The sequence below is a fragment of the Lissotriton helveticus genome, chromosome 3_1 (assembly GCF_964261635.1).
Source record: "Lissotriton helveticus chromosome 3_1, aLisHel1.1, whole genome shotgun sequence".
NCBI classification, from domain to species: Eukaryota; Metazoa; Chordata; class Amphibia; order Caudata; family Salamandridae; genus Lissotriton; species Lissotriton helveticus.
The window spans coordinates 1756946025-1756963070 of NC_136061.1; positions in this window are offsets into that span (position 1 = coordinate 1756946025).

Consider the following 17046-nt stretch of genomic DNA (forward strand, 5'->3'; position numbering starts at 1 on the left):
GCCATCTTGAGAGCCCGAATAGGCCGCGCGGCCAACAACCTCCGCCGGGGCGGCAGCCAGGCAAATGAAGTCCCGCCGACAGGCAGTAGAGCACCCCGGGCAGGAAGGGGGGCCACCAGAAGAAGGGGTTCGCCGGCCCCCCAATGTCGCCGGTCCCGTTCTCCGAGTCCGGGCGGCAAAAACAAAATGGCCGGACCGGGGAACAAAGGGGGAGCAAGCCGGATATACGAGGGTTTATTTCTGGATTAGTCGTAGAAGCGCTCTAGAGATTTATTCTACTGGTTTTGCTACGGGTGTGGAAGTTTACTTGAGCCAGCAGCGCTTGGAGTGCTAGGGCCATTCGCTTTTTAGCTTCTGTAGTACCCTCCTGTGGGATGTGGGGAGCAGAGCAGACACAAGTCTGCCCTTGCTTTCTATTCTCATATTACCCGGAACCAACTGTTTTCCTTATTTTAAGTTTGCCTCACCCATTTCGTTGTCTCCTGGAGAGGTTTGTATTTATCTATTTTGTTTCTGTTTTAATACCGTTACTAATGACTTTGTAAGAAAGCTCCTGCCAGGCTCTGCAAGAATGCGTATATGTTAGGCATTTGCTGTTTACAATCTCTGGGCCTGTCATGGCTGTTTATGCAAGTCTTCTGAGTTTAGCTTAGCTATCTAACAGAATTCCACAGAAAAGTCATATAAGCAAACGATTTGTCATCCCCAGGTAATGTACTTGCATAAGGACTCCCTTTGTGTAAGACAAAATCCTGCAAAAGAATAAAGGACCCCTTAACGTGTTTAGTGTTCACTCAAATAGGTAAACCAAAGGGAGGCTGTCTATTCTAATAATTGAAGACTTTAGGTGGAATTACTCTCATTGATGGAAAGAACAGTTGTTTCGTTCTTGGGGTGATTGCTTCCGGTCTGCTACTTATGCATCACACTGAGTGCACGTTCCTGGCATGTGAGCTCAGGCATGGGGCATAGTGTTTATCTCCTGTCTCCATGCTTGCTGATAATCCATCTTCAGTGGTATAATTCTCATTCTTTTAAGATTAATTGAGGGGCACCTAAGCATTCACGTACGCTGTATCCTCACAGATAAATCTTAGGACAGGACTGTGCAGACCTATGGGGCAGTGCATTAAATGGGAAAAGAGTACAACATTTACAAAATTACAAAATTTACAAAAATTGCTGTCGATTTTGAAAGGGCATCATGCAGAGATCTTATAGCACAACAAAATGTTAAAGATGTAGTATTGCGGTGGGAATATAGTCTTGAGGATAAAATGTAAACTGTGTACCAGGAGACCCACTGATCTTCATTGCATAACTACACCAATCTTGTGTTTTTTTTAGCCAAATTAGCTTATCTCGCACTTTTCCAGTTTCTAGTCTACCGCTACTGACAGTGGAAGGCAGTAATTACATAAAGACACACCTGAAGTCTAAATCATGTGTTTAATTTGATCATTGACAATGACAACCTACTTTTCTCGAAACTTACACAGGTGTTATGTATAATATTAAGGGGGAGACATCCCTTAAGGATTAGAACCCTCACTCACCCGAAGGTGACATGCTTCATCATATGGGTCCTCCTTACCAGTGCAGAAAACCTAGTCGTCACTGGGAGCTACTACTTCGGAGTTTTAAGGAAGGAGCTCAGAGATGTTTTCTGGGAGGAGGATGGGTACTAAACCCATATGTGAGGATGATGGGTGTAGTGAGGTACACAGCGCTGTGTGGAAAAGAGACGTGAATTAAAACTGTCTAGATGAGAATCACTGACATATGTTTTATTAATGTGTTCTCTCTGGCAGGATTAAAATGAAACAGCATAGTGGTATCGATTTAAAACTACTGTCACTTGATGGTCAACATGTTTCAGCCTATTGATCAAACTATTGTATCAGCGGCTTTCTTCAGGACCAGATGTCATTGTGCTATGCTGCTGCAAACAGTGAAAAATAATAATAATAAAGTATGTACAACACCGGTATTCCTGTTTTCCTTTCTTTGATCAGGTTATACCACAAGGTACCTGTGGGAGACAAGAACCAGGTAGAAAACAGGGAGGGGGGTTCGAGAAAGTAGGGTACAGTAAGTAAGTCACATGATAACTTATGCATTGTGCATTGTCAAAATATCAAAAGTGTAATAGGTGCTAAATAGTCACAACCAGTATGGACTTACCCTCAATAGTAGGATAGCCCTGCCTCACCTCTACCTGACAGGCTGCTCAGGAAGGAGGCCCCGCTCTGTGAGAGGGAAAAGAGAGTGTAGAAGGTGTCAGAAAACTGTGCACCACCCGCACTTAATTCGTTATTTCCTTAAAACCATAGGTCCAAAGGCACATCTAGGTCAAGTAGTACTAACAATCCAACAAAACACCAACTACGAGTGACTGTGGTTTACTTAAAAAAAGTGACGTGGGTGTTCCAGTCAACCAAATATCGAGCCCTCTATGTCAGAAGTACTCCGAGGGACAACTAATCCTTGCTAAACTAGCAGAAATGTTGGCGTCCCCCAGCAATGAATACCGTAGGCAAGATGTAACGTAGAGAGTACAGAGGGGGAAAGGGGCGATCAAAACTGATTCAACTGGGAATCACTGAATGTTATAGTTTCAGTCAAAAAGGGTAGAGACACAGGTCAAACCTTCAAGTAAAACCCTCAGAATCCCTTACCTGTCCGTCGGTATCTCGGTTCACCGAAGAGCTCGCCCCGGGAGGTACCGAACCGAGCAGGGGATTCGCATTTATACGCCGCGGCATGATTGCCTACCGCTGCGCGTAGTCTGGGTCCTTAAAATTATAGTCAGCCTGACATAAGCCTGTATGTCCTAATGGGCATGTGTCAGTGAGAGATACTAGTTTTCACGCATGCGCAAACGGGAATAAGACCTCGCCTGCAATAATTACAGTTCAGCGCTGCTCTCTGATGCGGCTCTGTGTACTGTAAAAATACACTCGTTATGTTTGCGGCTGATTGTATTCGTCAATCGGGTCTCTGTCCAGCCATGACTATAATCACGCATGCGTGGCTTAGTTTCAAACTGCGCATGCGTGTAGCCCAATACACTGTGTCAACCCGCATACTATTTGACACTTGGTTTTAAGAGAAGAAATCAATTTCTTAAACCCTTTTTGGAGTGTGCCACATATGAAACCAAGCCACAAGCTATTTGACACTTGGTTTAAGGGAAGAAATCAGTTACTTTAAATCCTATTGCGGAAGTGCCACGTATATAACCAATGTGAAACTATGACTACGTGCCATGATATTAAAGTAGAAATGAGAGTCTTTTGATTCATCCAAGGGACTTGAAACGCGTCGGCATTGTTCATTTCTGTTACATTTATTTGATTGTGATTACTACAGAACAACTCCAGATTTGCATATGAGTAGATATATGCTGTATTGGGTTGAGATACTCGATACTGTTTTTTTTGTCTAAAATTGTGGCAGGATCAAGACTGTACTATTAGATAACAGCGCCATCTTTTCACTGTGTCTAAGAGCACTCTGGTATTGGAATTGTACATACATGTTATTATTATTTATGTAGTCATGTCTCCAGTATTGTATTAATGTTGGTATTTTTGTGGAATATTTATGTATTGTAGAGTATATGGCAATTCGTGAAGTTGATAATGTTCTTTGTTTTGCCTTAACTAAAATAACTGATCGATTTAAAAAAATAAATGAATTCAAAAGACTTGAAAGTCTGGTTAAACTAATAAATTTTGGTTTACCCAATTCAGCATTCATTGGTTTATTTACAACAGAGGCATAGGTAAAATCCCCATTTTTTCTGCATTTATTAGTGGCCCGACCTACCCTCTTTCCCAGTGGGCCCAACCCCCAGTTGCCTTCATGATATTAAAGTAAGCAGAAAGTGTGAGGTATGACTTATGTAATCCACAGCTTTCTCTACACTCTGTTTCATCGATATACTATCAGGATTGAGGAGTAATGTGCAGGTGCTTGAAACTCTATGAGTTTGCAGTGCATATGGTCAAACATTCCTTGTGTATTCAAGATGGTATTTACTATAAACCATGTTTAAAGAAAGGCCCGAGGTATTTCATCGTTTAGGCCTGTTCTGTCAGTTTTAAGTCTGTAGACCCACTGTTGTTCTTTGCGAAATAAGTATTTGGACGGATCAGTCAAGTGTGGTGGAATCCATGGCTGTTCTAATACCACCCACCATAGGTCAGTATCCCGGTGGCCTTTGTCCAAGAAGTGATTAGTCATTTTAGTGGAGCATTTGCCACATCTAATTGTGCTTTTATGTTCTTGTATCCGGGTTTTTATTTTTCTAGTCGTCATCCCCACGTAGCGAAGCTGACAAGGACACCATATTAGGTAGATTAGTCGCTCGCTGTTACAGTTGGTATGTTTATTGATCTTCCTAGGGCGTGAGGTACCAATACTGATTTCTAGAGTTTTTTCTGTCTGTGGACAGGCAGTACATCTCCCGCAGGGAAAATGGCCCACTACAGGTGGAAGATTCCATAAAGTTGTCTGGGACTCAATGTGTCTAGTCACCTTTGGTCGTGTGTGGACTAGTTTATCCTTCAGATTAGCACTCCGTGTATATGCAAAAAGAGGACGAGGCACTACATGATCGGCTGAGTTTAGAATTGGCCAGTGTTTATTTATACTTTTCTTAACGGAGTTGGAAAAGTTCGAAAAGGTATTTACAAAAGTTAATCTTTGATTTGTCTCCTTGGTGTTTATTTTTTCCAACAATGAGTCTCTATTATTGTTGGCAGCTCTTTTTTTGGATTTGCGTATTAAATGGCTAGGGTATTGTTTCACCATTAAGTCTTTTGACAGAGCTTGTGCGTGTTTCTCATAATGTTCCAACTCTGTGCAGTTTCGTCTAATGCGTAAAAACTGTCCGAAGGGTAAGTTTTCACGAAGTGCTCTTGGATGGTAACTACGAAACGATAGAAGTGAGTTGCACGACGTAGGTTTCTTGTATAACTCCGTTATCAGCTCACCATTGCTCGGTTTTATCATCAGATCTAGAAATGGTAAATTAGTCTTGGAAAATTCCAATGTAAACCTCAAGAAATCATCTTGATTGTTCACCCATTTGTGGAACATTTTCAGTGTCTCTAAGTCACCTCTCCAGATGACAAAGATGTCATCTATGTACCTTTTCCAGGTACATAGATGATTCACGAATGGGTTACTTGACGTCAGGATGGTCTCTTGCTCAAATTTGTGAACATATAGATTGGCCAGGCTAGGAGCACACACACTTCCCACACATGTCCCTGACACTTGCAGATACAAATGATCTTCAAATTTGAAAACGTTTTCTTTGAGTACCATCCTCGCACAAAACATGACGAACTCGATAGGTGTTATACTTTCCCACGTCACTGTTTCCAACATACCCCTTATAGTTGTTAGTGTTTCTTCCTGTGGGATACACGTGTAGAGGGACTCTACGTCAAAGGACACCAACCAATCTTGTTCCATGTCAAAAGATAGATCTTGAATATCTGTTAGTAGATGTGTGATGTCCTGAATGAAGGTAGGCATCTGTAATACCAAAGGGCGTAGAAAAACATCTACAAAGCTCGACAAGGGTTCGAGTAAAGAACCGATCCCTGAAACGATTGGTCTGCCAGGTGGAGGTCTAGTGGCTTTGTGAATTTTTGGTAGTACGTAAAAATATGGTACTACAGGAGTTGTTGCTACCAAAAACTGTGCCTCTTTGTCCGTTATCCACCTGTTTTCCTTTGCCTCTTCAACTTTTTTGATAATTTCCTTCTTTAGGCGTGTAGAGGGGTCTAGAAGCAACCGTTGGTATGAATTTGGATCACTCAGTTGTCGTAAATACTCCTCTATATAGGTCTCATTGTCCAGTAGTACCACCGCGCCCCCTTTACCCGCGGGTTTTATCACTACTTCTGAATTATTGGCCAAGTTTTGTAGAGAGATCTTCTCTAATCTGGTCAAGTTCTGGAACTGTCTGGTGTTGGTAAGCATGATGTTGTCAATATCATGAAGCACTGCTTCTTCAAAAGCAATAAGGCGTGCCGGGACCAAGTGTGCAGGTGGATTAAAGGTAGAGCGAGGCCGTAAACCAGTGTTATGAATGAGCCCCTCCTCAGAATCCTTATCTTTGAAAAATTCATTTAACCGAATTTTTCTAAAAAATGCTGCCAATTCCTGGCACGTCTGGAAAGCATCTCCCTTAAAGGTCGGGACATATCCAAGGCCTTTCTCCAGGACTTGGAGTTCCTATTCCGTAGGTGCATAGGAACGGAGGTTCACGATCATTTGTTTGCTCCGCTCGTCGTTGCTGTTCCCTGAGGTTGTGCGGTCATCGTTGTTGCTACCGGTGAATTCCAGGTTACCCCTGTTTTTTGTACTCTTCTTCTTCCCCTTTGGTGAGTGGGGCCATACCCTAAAAAAGGTTGTTGTGGCATCATGTTGTTGTACGGGGGATACGGGAAAAATTGTGGGTTTGGTGGATGACCGGGTGGAAAGACAAATGGTGCCGGCGGCCACCATTGGTTAGGTCCTTGTCCATAGAAGTTATTATTTCCTATTCTGGGACCTCTTCCTCTTCCACGCCTGTTCATAGGTCTGCCACTTTGGCCTCCATAATTCGAGTTGTCACCATTGCTGGAGTCGTCTTCACTTGATGATGTGGAGTAATTTGAGCCATACCTGCCACCTTTCCGATTGAATTGTGGCGGAGCATATTGGTTGCTTGTGTAGGGATACACTTTATCCATAGCAAACTTCTCCAGATCTTTTTTAAATTTTGCAATCTTTGTCGCAAGGATTGAATCCTTAAACTCAGTAGCCTGACTGCACTAAAAAGTGCCATGTGGTAAATAGCGGATATCAGTCTGATTTTACTACACTCAGCACTCAGGTGCAGTTTGCCAGTACCAACACGCTAGGAATAGAGCCTGGTAAATTATGGTTTAAAATGTATAATAACTATCACTCTTCAATGGTCTTCAATGCTGTACTAATCTTTCGGCGGCGGACTGACATTCTGGCACTATCGGATGGAACAGTACATGGGCTGTGTATATTGGTAACTATCTGTTTATCAAAGGGCTTAAAATATCTACTTTTATACAAAATGCTGTATATACTGTGCATAGCCGCTCGTACGCCAATGTGATTAGTCAGACACTGCCAATTTTTATTTGATTTTTATAGATTTATTCTTAAGAAAGATCATGTTCCTTAGTTGAAGCAATCTACACTATGTAGATTATCTGAGCCACCCAGGGCATTAAACCGCACTCGTTTTTAATGTAGCACTTTTTGCAAAGTTTTTCCAGTTTCGTAGTTGTACTAGTGAGAGCTATAGTTCACTACAAGCAATCTCAATGGTAAGGTTTTTACCGGAAATACATGAACCATCGTGACATTTTACTATCCGATTCCAGCAATATTTTTTCTTGACAGCAGATGCTGTTCAATTGTAATGCCTGTGGCATGCAGCAGGTCACTTGCACTGTCCCGTTGTGCTGTCGATCCACGCGCAGCCCGAAAATGAGCAGACTGGTGCTGTAAAAAATCGCACTGCCCAGCCTGCCCGTGATGCTATTGCTGTTCGCAGAGCCACATCCGTCCTGCACAGAAGGCCACGGGTGAGCTGGGTCAGGCCTTGGCATGAGACAGTTCTCCTTCACATAGTTGTACAGTGCAGGTAGTGACTTGGTTTGCGGCCATGAACTTCTCAGTATCTGGTCTCAGTCCCACCACAAACCCTCTCTAACCATCTCTTCTATTCATTGTACATTTGGTGTGGAAAGGCACCTGGGCATGTTAAGATGGCTCATTAAAGCTATTTGCTATTCGTCAGATACTTGATGATAACGTGGGACCTTGTCTTTGAGGCTAGTGATTATAGAACGTGTCTGCTAGAATGTTGTGGCAGGGTGGCAGGAGAGGAACAAATTATGTAGGAAGAAAAGGCAAACTATGCCTCCCAGTGCAGCACATTGTGTTGTACCAATGTTTTATTTTGTTATTTTTACAATATTAACACTGCCTGTGCAGGGCTGCACCTCGTTAGTATCGCTTTAACAGCAGCAGGCAGCAACAAGCATTGGCATCGCCAATAGGTCTCGCCTTTGTGAATTTGTAAGTGTTTAGCCATGCGACAGTTGATGTTGCACCAATGATATTGTGCTGCATAATTAAATACTTATAAGGTCCCAAAGGTGAGACCTATTGGCTATGCCAATGCTTGTTTTGTGATGTGACAGGCACACTGTTCACTTTTTCTTATCTTTTTGGCAGATTTCTTTGGTCAGTCTCAGCACATGCAGGCAGCCGATTCCTCCGGCTCTGGAGAGGGTATGGTGCTGAGATATATAGGTTGGATTCTGGCTACCTAAATGAACTTTTTAAACAGAAGTAAAGTTTCTTTATGCCTTACCACTTTTTATAAGGAGAGGGAGCCATGGAGAGGCCAGGTTTTAAAGCTCCCAGAGCCACAAACATTGGAGGCATGTGCTATTGGGTAAGCCTATCTTTTTAAGGGACAGCTATAGACCACTGAAATTATTATTGCGAAAATGCGTATGTTGGAGTTGAGGGCTTGCTTAGCAAAAGAGTAACCATATGTAGGTATCTGGGCCCATCCCAAATTAATGAATGAAGATGTTAATATGGATATCAATGCGTTTATCGATAAAAATAAACTATCGTCCTTATTAACTGAATTGCCTGTTCTGAACTCCACATCTACCTCGACATGTAAGTATGTAGTCAGACAGGCCCTGCGACCTAGGCCTGTGATTGCTGATTGATGGGTCACAGGTGGGAGGGTGCATAGCTGGCAGGCAAACATTCGGCAGGAAACTCTTGCATGGCTGCCAGGGTTTCAGATTGCTAATGTGTGACATTCTCATCATTTCAGTGTAATTATGAGTGTCATTCAATGACTATGAGTGACACTTTCTTGCAGGTAAACTCAATCAATGAAGATGAGGGAAACATATAAATATCAGAAATTCAGAAATGACACCTATCTGAGCAATGAGAAACTCTAAGAAGAACTTAAAACTGCTGCAAAGCTCCAGAAATGGAAGGGCACCAGAATGTGAGAGAGACCCCAGAGCAGACCCTCAGCCTGCCTCACTAACGCTGCACTCAACTTTGTGCAGACTGCAGACGGTGACAGTGAACTCAGCTGTACCTTTACTTACAGAAACAGGGCTGACTTATGACATGCGCTCCCCTAAAACAGGAAGATGTGCGACAACATGACACTGTAGCCTTGTTATCCTTTAGAAGCTAAGAGGGAGTGGTTAACAGCCAAACATGACATACACAAGTTAGGGAGGCTCTCCGTCGGCGGCCTTAATATTTGACCACATCTGCCCTGTAGAGACGCACAAGGAACAGCATAGTCGCAGCATATAACTGTGAAAGATGGCGAAAACACAAACTGGCCAGTTTTCCACCATAGTCCACCTGAGATACAAGGAATCAGAGACTCAGAAACCACAGGCCCACCTGATTGGAGCTGGACACCGAGCTGATGAGCCAGAAGCTGTGCAGATGCTGGGAAAGGTACAGAAAGGTACAGAGGCCAGGGGAACATGAACAATGCAACCTGAGGAGGGATCAATGGCAGAATAAGAGCACCTGCTCAAGAAGAAACCACGTGGCCTGCTTCGATCCGAACTTGCCCTCAGCACCACGGGAGGCAACATATGGTAAGCCCCAGCCAAGCGGGGGTAACGCAAATTAGAGCAGTGCCCCCTGCAGAAGTCATTTAAGTACTGGGGGCAAGTCGGACCCTCCACAGAGGGGGGCTGGCACAGGTAATTCACAATTGGGCGACCCGGTGGGAGGTTGGCTGAACTGCATGGTGCAAGGGTCCAGAGGTGCAATACAGTGAGAGGTGCTAGAGTGTGACCTCATATGCATATTGGGAGAATTAGAACCGCAGAATGTGCACCGCACTGGGTCCTTCACGAACCTAATAATCTAAACCTGCTTTGGACATAAACAGTGGAACAGAAGGCCGTTGGTTGGCCATGGCAGTGACTGGCAGCCTGCACCGTGGGCTAGGTTGAGAAACGGCGATCGGCTGGTCAGCCTAAAAGGTGACGCTTGATATTGACCATGGGCATCCCACTAACTGTTAACCTTCACTCACCTGAAATCCAGGTTTTTCAACTTGAGAGATGAGACGCTAATTCTCTTCCGCCCCTAAAAACCTATACTAGCCCAACTGGATGTACAACTGAGTTTGGCAAGAATAGATTAAAATGGGGCTGGGCTATGTTCTTAGTACAAACCCTAACACTAACCCCCATGACAACAGTAGTGCAATAGCACACAGACACTACACATTTACAGCTGGGAGAACACTGTGCCAGATCAGGTTGACATGCGAGGAGAGGGCCGGAGGCAGCCCCTCTCTTCTGTTAAAGTGTTACAGTAAACGTGTGCCATATTTAATGTAAGCAAGCTGTCTCAGGCAGAGAGTTGGTATTGATAGAAACAACTCACCTTCTGCTCGACCTGGGCCTGGCTCTGACAGTTTTGGACAGCACACACAGAAGTGCACTGGGTGCTCTGAGCCAAGAGCTACAGCTCCTTGTACAAATGAATGTTTATTATGCGATTGCACAGCGTAGGCAGACTAGTGACTGCAGTGCAATTATGCAGAGCTCAGCAGCTGTAACTTACTTTGCAGGCTGAATGATGACGCGCTCAATTAAATCAGGAAGAACTTAGTCGAGGGAAACCTACTGTGGGTCAACGAGCTCTCGGCCCGATGGATGGTACGCAACATCACCGGGGCTGCACGGCCGCGGTCCAGGAGAAGACTCAAAATGAGATTGACTCACGCGGCTGTGACATTGAAATTACCACCAGGCAGTACTGGACTGCAGAAGGAGGAGGCACCACTATCTCCAGCGGCGGCTGTGGTCTGAGTGGTCAATGTTCCGAATCATTAGGCCGCTGGGCGGCATAGCACAATGTGTTGCGAGCTCCAGAGACGGTCTGTACCGTGTCAGAGCCCGCCTTTAGGTGTGTGTGTCACACAATTTCCAGCTGTCTCGTCAGTAGCGATTGGGCGAACAAGCATGAGGTGACTGACTCTCAGGACATCCTCTCAGTGAACCTGAATGTGCTGGTTGGGTAAAATGTTACACTATAGTCAGCCCAGAACAAACTGCGTTCCCAAGCCTGCCGCAAGCAGCGTGCTGCTAGATGAGAGTTTTGCTCAGTCAGTGTGGTGCTAAATAGCTGTGCTCTAGCTTGCTGAGGATGTGCTATAACAGGATGACAGTGCATTTCAGTGCAGTGATGCGGACCACAGCAGTGAAATGCGCTAGTCTAACGTCTGATGAGTGGTACATGGCAAGGCTGCTTTTGATCAGTCCTACAGATAGACGCAGCAACATCACAATGGTCAGGGGAGAGTGCCCCCAATAAAGCCCACATGGCCAGAGGGGTACACACGTTTCTGAAAACCCCAGAAAGTTAGATGCCACATGAGTTAGGAACACATAGACAATCAGGAACTAACACATGTAGTGATCACGCGTGCCCCATGACGGATATATGGATACATTCACCACTGGCCACACTGTGTCTTCGCAAGGTTGGGACCCACCTGTATTAGTCATTTGACCATTAATTTAGGACTCAACGGCAGCAAACCAACATTCCTCACTATATACAGTATGCCGGAAACGTTGTGCTTATTGTAAATGTGTATTTCACGAGAGCAAAAACCCAATGTAAAACAGAGACAGTCTTCAGACCTTGTGCCTGTAACCATTCTCCCGGCTGAACTTTTTAATTAAACAAACCATTCCTGTTTTGCCAAACACCTCTTGCCTTATCTTTTTACTAAGGAATTCGAACCCAGCAGCATTTTGATGAGTCACCCAGAAGGATTGGGACCTTGTACCCAATCGCAGGCAAAAGAAGGTGACCCAGCCTGAGCGTATTCATGTTACGCAACGAGAAAGGTGGGCAAACACCACAATTGATTGGACGTTTGCTGAATCCCTGGGGCAGAGGCCCATCCTGAAGCAGCTGTCACAGAGGGTAAGAGACAACATCTGAACCTAAAAGATAGTCTAAGCATTTGGCGTAATGCAAACTCAGGAGAAGTGTAAAAAGATAACCTGAGTGCCCTGCATCTGACAGGGTCTGGCATATCACCTATTTTATATATACAAGTCAGTCAGTCGCAAGGCGGCCTTGGAGGCGTTCCAGCAGAAGTTACCTTTGTTCAATAGCTGACCGCTAGCTAAGGAAGAAAACGTATAATACTGTGTATAGCCCTTTATAGCTCACAGGACGATATTTTTGTGATACAACTATCCAGATTGGGGGGAGCGGTCACCTCAGTCTCATACTTTTTTAGCTCAAGGTTTTCTCAGTTCTAATCAGATTTTTTTAACACCGTTAGCATTTGAAAGGAGTGTGGGAGGTGCAGGTCGTGTGGACACCTGGGCGTGGCACAGGGTGTAATTTGGACTTTAGGGAAAAATTGGTGCCAGGAAACTGGGCATAACTCGTGTGTGGCGAAGAAGGGCCAGTTGTTCCAGAGTTATTACTAAATGGTGTCTGTGACTACCACCTTTGTCTAGGAGTGGATAGTGGCAGACTATCCAGTCCACTTAGGAACGTGTTCCAAGCTAGTCTTCTCTTGCTAGAGGATAATATGTGATGAAGCATATCCATTTTTGACAAAGCAATTTTTTTTCTGTCAACCCTTATTGAAAATATATTATTGTATGTGATATTGTTGCATTGATTGTTTTTGAAAACTGTATTGTGTGAAGATTCTAATTCAGGCAGGTTTTATTAAAACATATTGCAAATTTGCCCTGTGTTACAATACTACGTATGCAATCGTATCTTGTGTTACTGAAATGTTCGTTTGAACTGTTTGATGAAACCACAAGCGCTGAAGTCATAGAACGTAATTTATAAGAGTGCACCACATACGAATTACCCCTACAATTCGACAAACCAAAACTAGGAAAAAGTCACTTGAATTGTACTAGCCAAATTACTAAACCCCAAACTGACAAAAAGACATAAAAAGGGTTGTCAAGAATCTTATTTACACAAAAGGGCACACACATTTCCCTGGCCTAAGGAGGGAACATTTGACACCAACATAATAGAGCACACTAAAACACATATAAAACTAAGTATACAGGGCAGAAAAGAGATAAAAAAAGGCACAGCACTAGAATTATAGACCATCTTCGATGAAGTTCAATCTGATAACACCATGATGACGATAGCAAGCAAGGCGTCAGCACCTCCCCCACAATATGCAGGGTTGGATGTGCTCACACCCGCTCCCCTTGCATTAGGATACTCCAACCCAATAATAGTAGAAGACGACAAACCCCCCACCGGAAGATGGTCAAACAGGTCTAAGCCCAAGAAATCCAGAATCAAGTGGTCCCAGACACCTCCAGCACAGCCCAAGTCCCTAGGGAAGGTCCCCAAAAGCTTGACTCACCGTCCACCACACCCGACACGTGGCACTTCCAAGACGGGTAAGATACGCATTCCCACTGGGTCAGGCGAGTGTAGACATGTGTCAGGGAAGTTTGTGGCAGTTCTCGATAGCAACTCAGGGAGCTCGGGGGATGAAGGAAGCTCCAGACCCCTGGGAATCGATGAAGAGTGTGGGGCTACAGAGTATGCCCAGGGATCTGAGGGAACAAGTAGCAAATTTTAGGGTGAAGCCAGGCCAACAAAACCATCACACAGCTCTGAGCAAAGGGAACATGCCAGACAGTGCGAAGAAGAGAGGCTTGAACCGGGGTGAGAGAGAGAGGACACGCCACAGGGAGTTAGAGTGAGGCTACAAGGCAGTGCACTCTCCTCACAAAGGAAGCAAAGCCAATTTCAGGGCACTGCGCTGGGAGGAGTCGTAGCTTGATGAAAGGCTATTAGGGGAGCTCAGAGCCACATCACTCAGGCATAGCAGAGGAGCTGACAGAGAGATAAAGGAGCAAGGCAGCCTGCTACTTACCCACCAGCGACCGAGGATAAACAAAATGGTACCAGTGCATGCACACAAGGGAAGCAGTGACGAGGATGTAAGTTGCTCCTCATGGGTGCCCAACAAAATTAGACACAGCCTGAGAGAGGCAATAGCTAAAAGGGAAGGCAAAACCTTGGTGTACCCATTTTATGACGTACAAGCAGATTGGATTGAGGAGAGGTAAGAATATGACAGGCCTTCCAAGGGAAGGATTGTTTGAGCCAGAGTAGCATAGGACTGCATCAGGCATGAGGGAGGAAACCCTAAGTGGGACTTCCTCTACATGCAGCGATGCCTCACGAGATGGGAATTCTATGTTGAGCGGAAACTGCAGTCACCTAGCGTGAGAGTGTGCCTGTTACTCCAGAAAGCCGCAGCAGGGATTATAAATGTGCAATGGCCCAGATGGACAAAGTGGGGCTGAGGACAAAGTTACCATTGTTGCTGGATGATGCAGGGAAATGGATTATATGTTTCGAGAAAAACACTGCAGGTAGCAATCTAGAAGGAAATATTAAGAGTTTGCTAAGCAGCCTAATAGGGGAGCTGATTAACACAAGCTCACATTCCAGCAATTACACTAACATATACCCAGCATGACAAGGACTCGTTTAATATGCAGAGGCACTGGATCTGGACCGCCCTATGAGAAATATTCCCTGACCGCTGAGATGTAGTAGGGATAATGGCAGAGACCATGAAGCCAGAGGAAAACATAACCGATTTCCTGACTAGAATGAGGGAAAGATGGGGATAAGAGACAGAACGGCCGTGGGCAGATACAGGCCAACAAGACACATATTTCTGCACAATTCTTAAGACAGGGATACCCACCGAGACACAGAGTGGGCTGGACAGAGTAGTTGGTCTAGATACCAAATCTTGGTGGGAGATACAAGTTCACATACTTCACTATCACAAGAGGTATGAAAAGTATAGAGAGAAGCAGGCCCGAAGGAAAATAGCAAAACTAGTTCAAGACAAGTTAAAAAAAAGGCTCTCCTGGAGGAGATAGCGATGGCCGCACCATTCAGATGGCACCAGTCACAATAGGGCCTTCACCGCTGAACTCCAGAGGGATCCAGGCAATCAGTCCAGGAGCGCGATCAGGTTATGGTGGTGGAAGCCAGAAAGGCTGGCCGAAACAAGACACTAGAGCAGAAGGTCTTCAAACTGGGGTGCCTCAAATGATCCCAGGCGAGATGCCAGGCTCTGGCCAAAAGAAGCATTATACTGGTAACCCGCAACAGGTCCCTCACAGAAGCTGGAGCAAGATCACCGCCGACCAGCTCACCGCCTCCCTCAGCCAGAACCCACCCACCAGCACATCGGACCCCAACGAAGCAGCCCGCAACTTCACGCAGTGGCTGACCGCCTGCGCCGACGACCTTGCGCCACTGAAGAACCCTCCCAGCAAACCCAGAAGCAAGAAAGCCCCCTGGTTCACCGACAAACTCAAGGACTCCAAGAAGACCTGCCGCACCCTCGAGAAAGCCTGGCTCCTCGACCGGACCACTGACAACATGACCGCCCTCAAACACGCGACCCGCAAGCACCACCAGCTCATCCGCACCACCAAGAAGAAATCTCTGAAGGATCGACTGGACAACAACGCCCACGACAGCAAGGAACTCTTCAGCATCGTCAAGGAGTTCTCCAACCCCAGCACCGGCAACAACGACATCACCCCTTCACAAGATCTCTGCAACTCCCTCGCCTCGTTCTTCCACCGCAAGATTGCCGACATCCACAACAGCTTCGGCACACCATCCTCGCACCCAACCGTCGAACCAACGCACCCCACCGCCACCCTCCGCAACTGGACCGCAGTGACCACCGAAGACACAGCCCGCACGATGAACACCATCCACTCCGGATCTCCGACAGACCCCTGCCCCCACCACGTCTTCAACAAGGCCGACTCCACCATCGCACCCCAACTCCGAGACGTCATCAACACCTCCTTCGACACCGCCACCTTCCCGGAGAGCTGGAAGCACGCTGAGCTCAGCGCCCTACTGAAGAAACCAACAGCGGACCCCACCGACCTCAAGAACTTCCGCCCCATCTCGCTCCTCCCTTTTCCTGCCAAAGTCATCGAGAAGATCGCCAACAGACAGCTTGCCGCCTTCCTCGAGACAAATGGATCCCTCGACCCCTCGCAGTCCGGTTTCAGAGCCAACCACAGCACCGAGACCACCCTCATCGCAGCCACCGACGACATCCGAGCCCTTCTCGACAATGGGGAAGCAGCGGCACTCATCCTCCTGGACCTCTCCGCCGCGTTCGACACCGTCTGCCACCACACCCTAGTCCAACGCCTCAGCAACACCGGCATCCAAGAGAAGGCATTGAAGTGGATCATCTCGTTCCTCGCTGGAAGAACACAGAGAGTCCACCTCCCCCCGTTTCGTTCCGAGGCCACCGAAGTCATCTGCGGCGTCCCGCAAGGATCATCACTCAGCCCCACCCTCTTCAACGTCTACATGAGACCTCTCGCAACCATCGCACGCCAACACAACCTCAACATCATCTCCTACGCCGACGACACTCAGCTGATCCTCTCCCTCACCAGAGACCCCGACACCGCCAGAACCAGCCTCCACAAAGGGATGAAAGACGTCGCCGAGTGGATGAAGAACAGCCGCCTGAAACTGAACTCAGACAAGACGGAAGTCCTCATCCTTGGGCCATCACCCACCGCCTGGGACGACTCCTGGTGGCCCCCAGCCCTGGGCACCGCCCCCAAGCCGACAGACCACGCACGCAACCTGGGTTTCATCCTGGACTCCTCCCTCTCAATGACCAGACAAGTCAACGCCGTCTCCTCTTCATGCTTTCACACCCTCCGCATGCTCCGAAAGATCTTCCGATGGATCCCGATCGAAACCAGGAAGACGGTCACCCAGGCCCTCGTCACCAGCCGGCTAGACTACGGAAACACCCTCTACGCCGGAACCACAGCCAAGATACAGAAAAGACTACAACGCATCCAGAACGCCTCCGCCCGA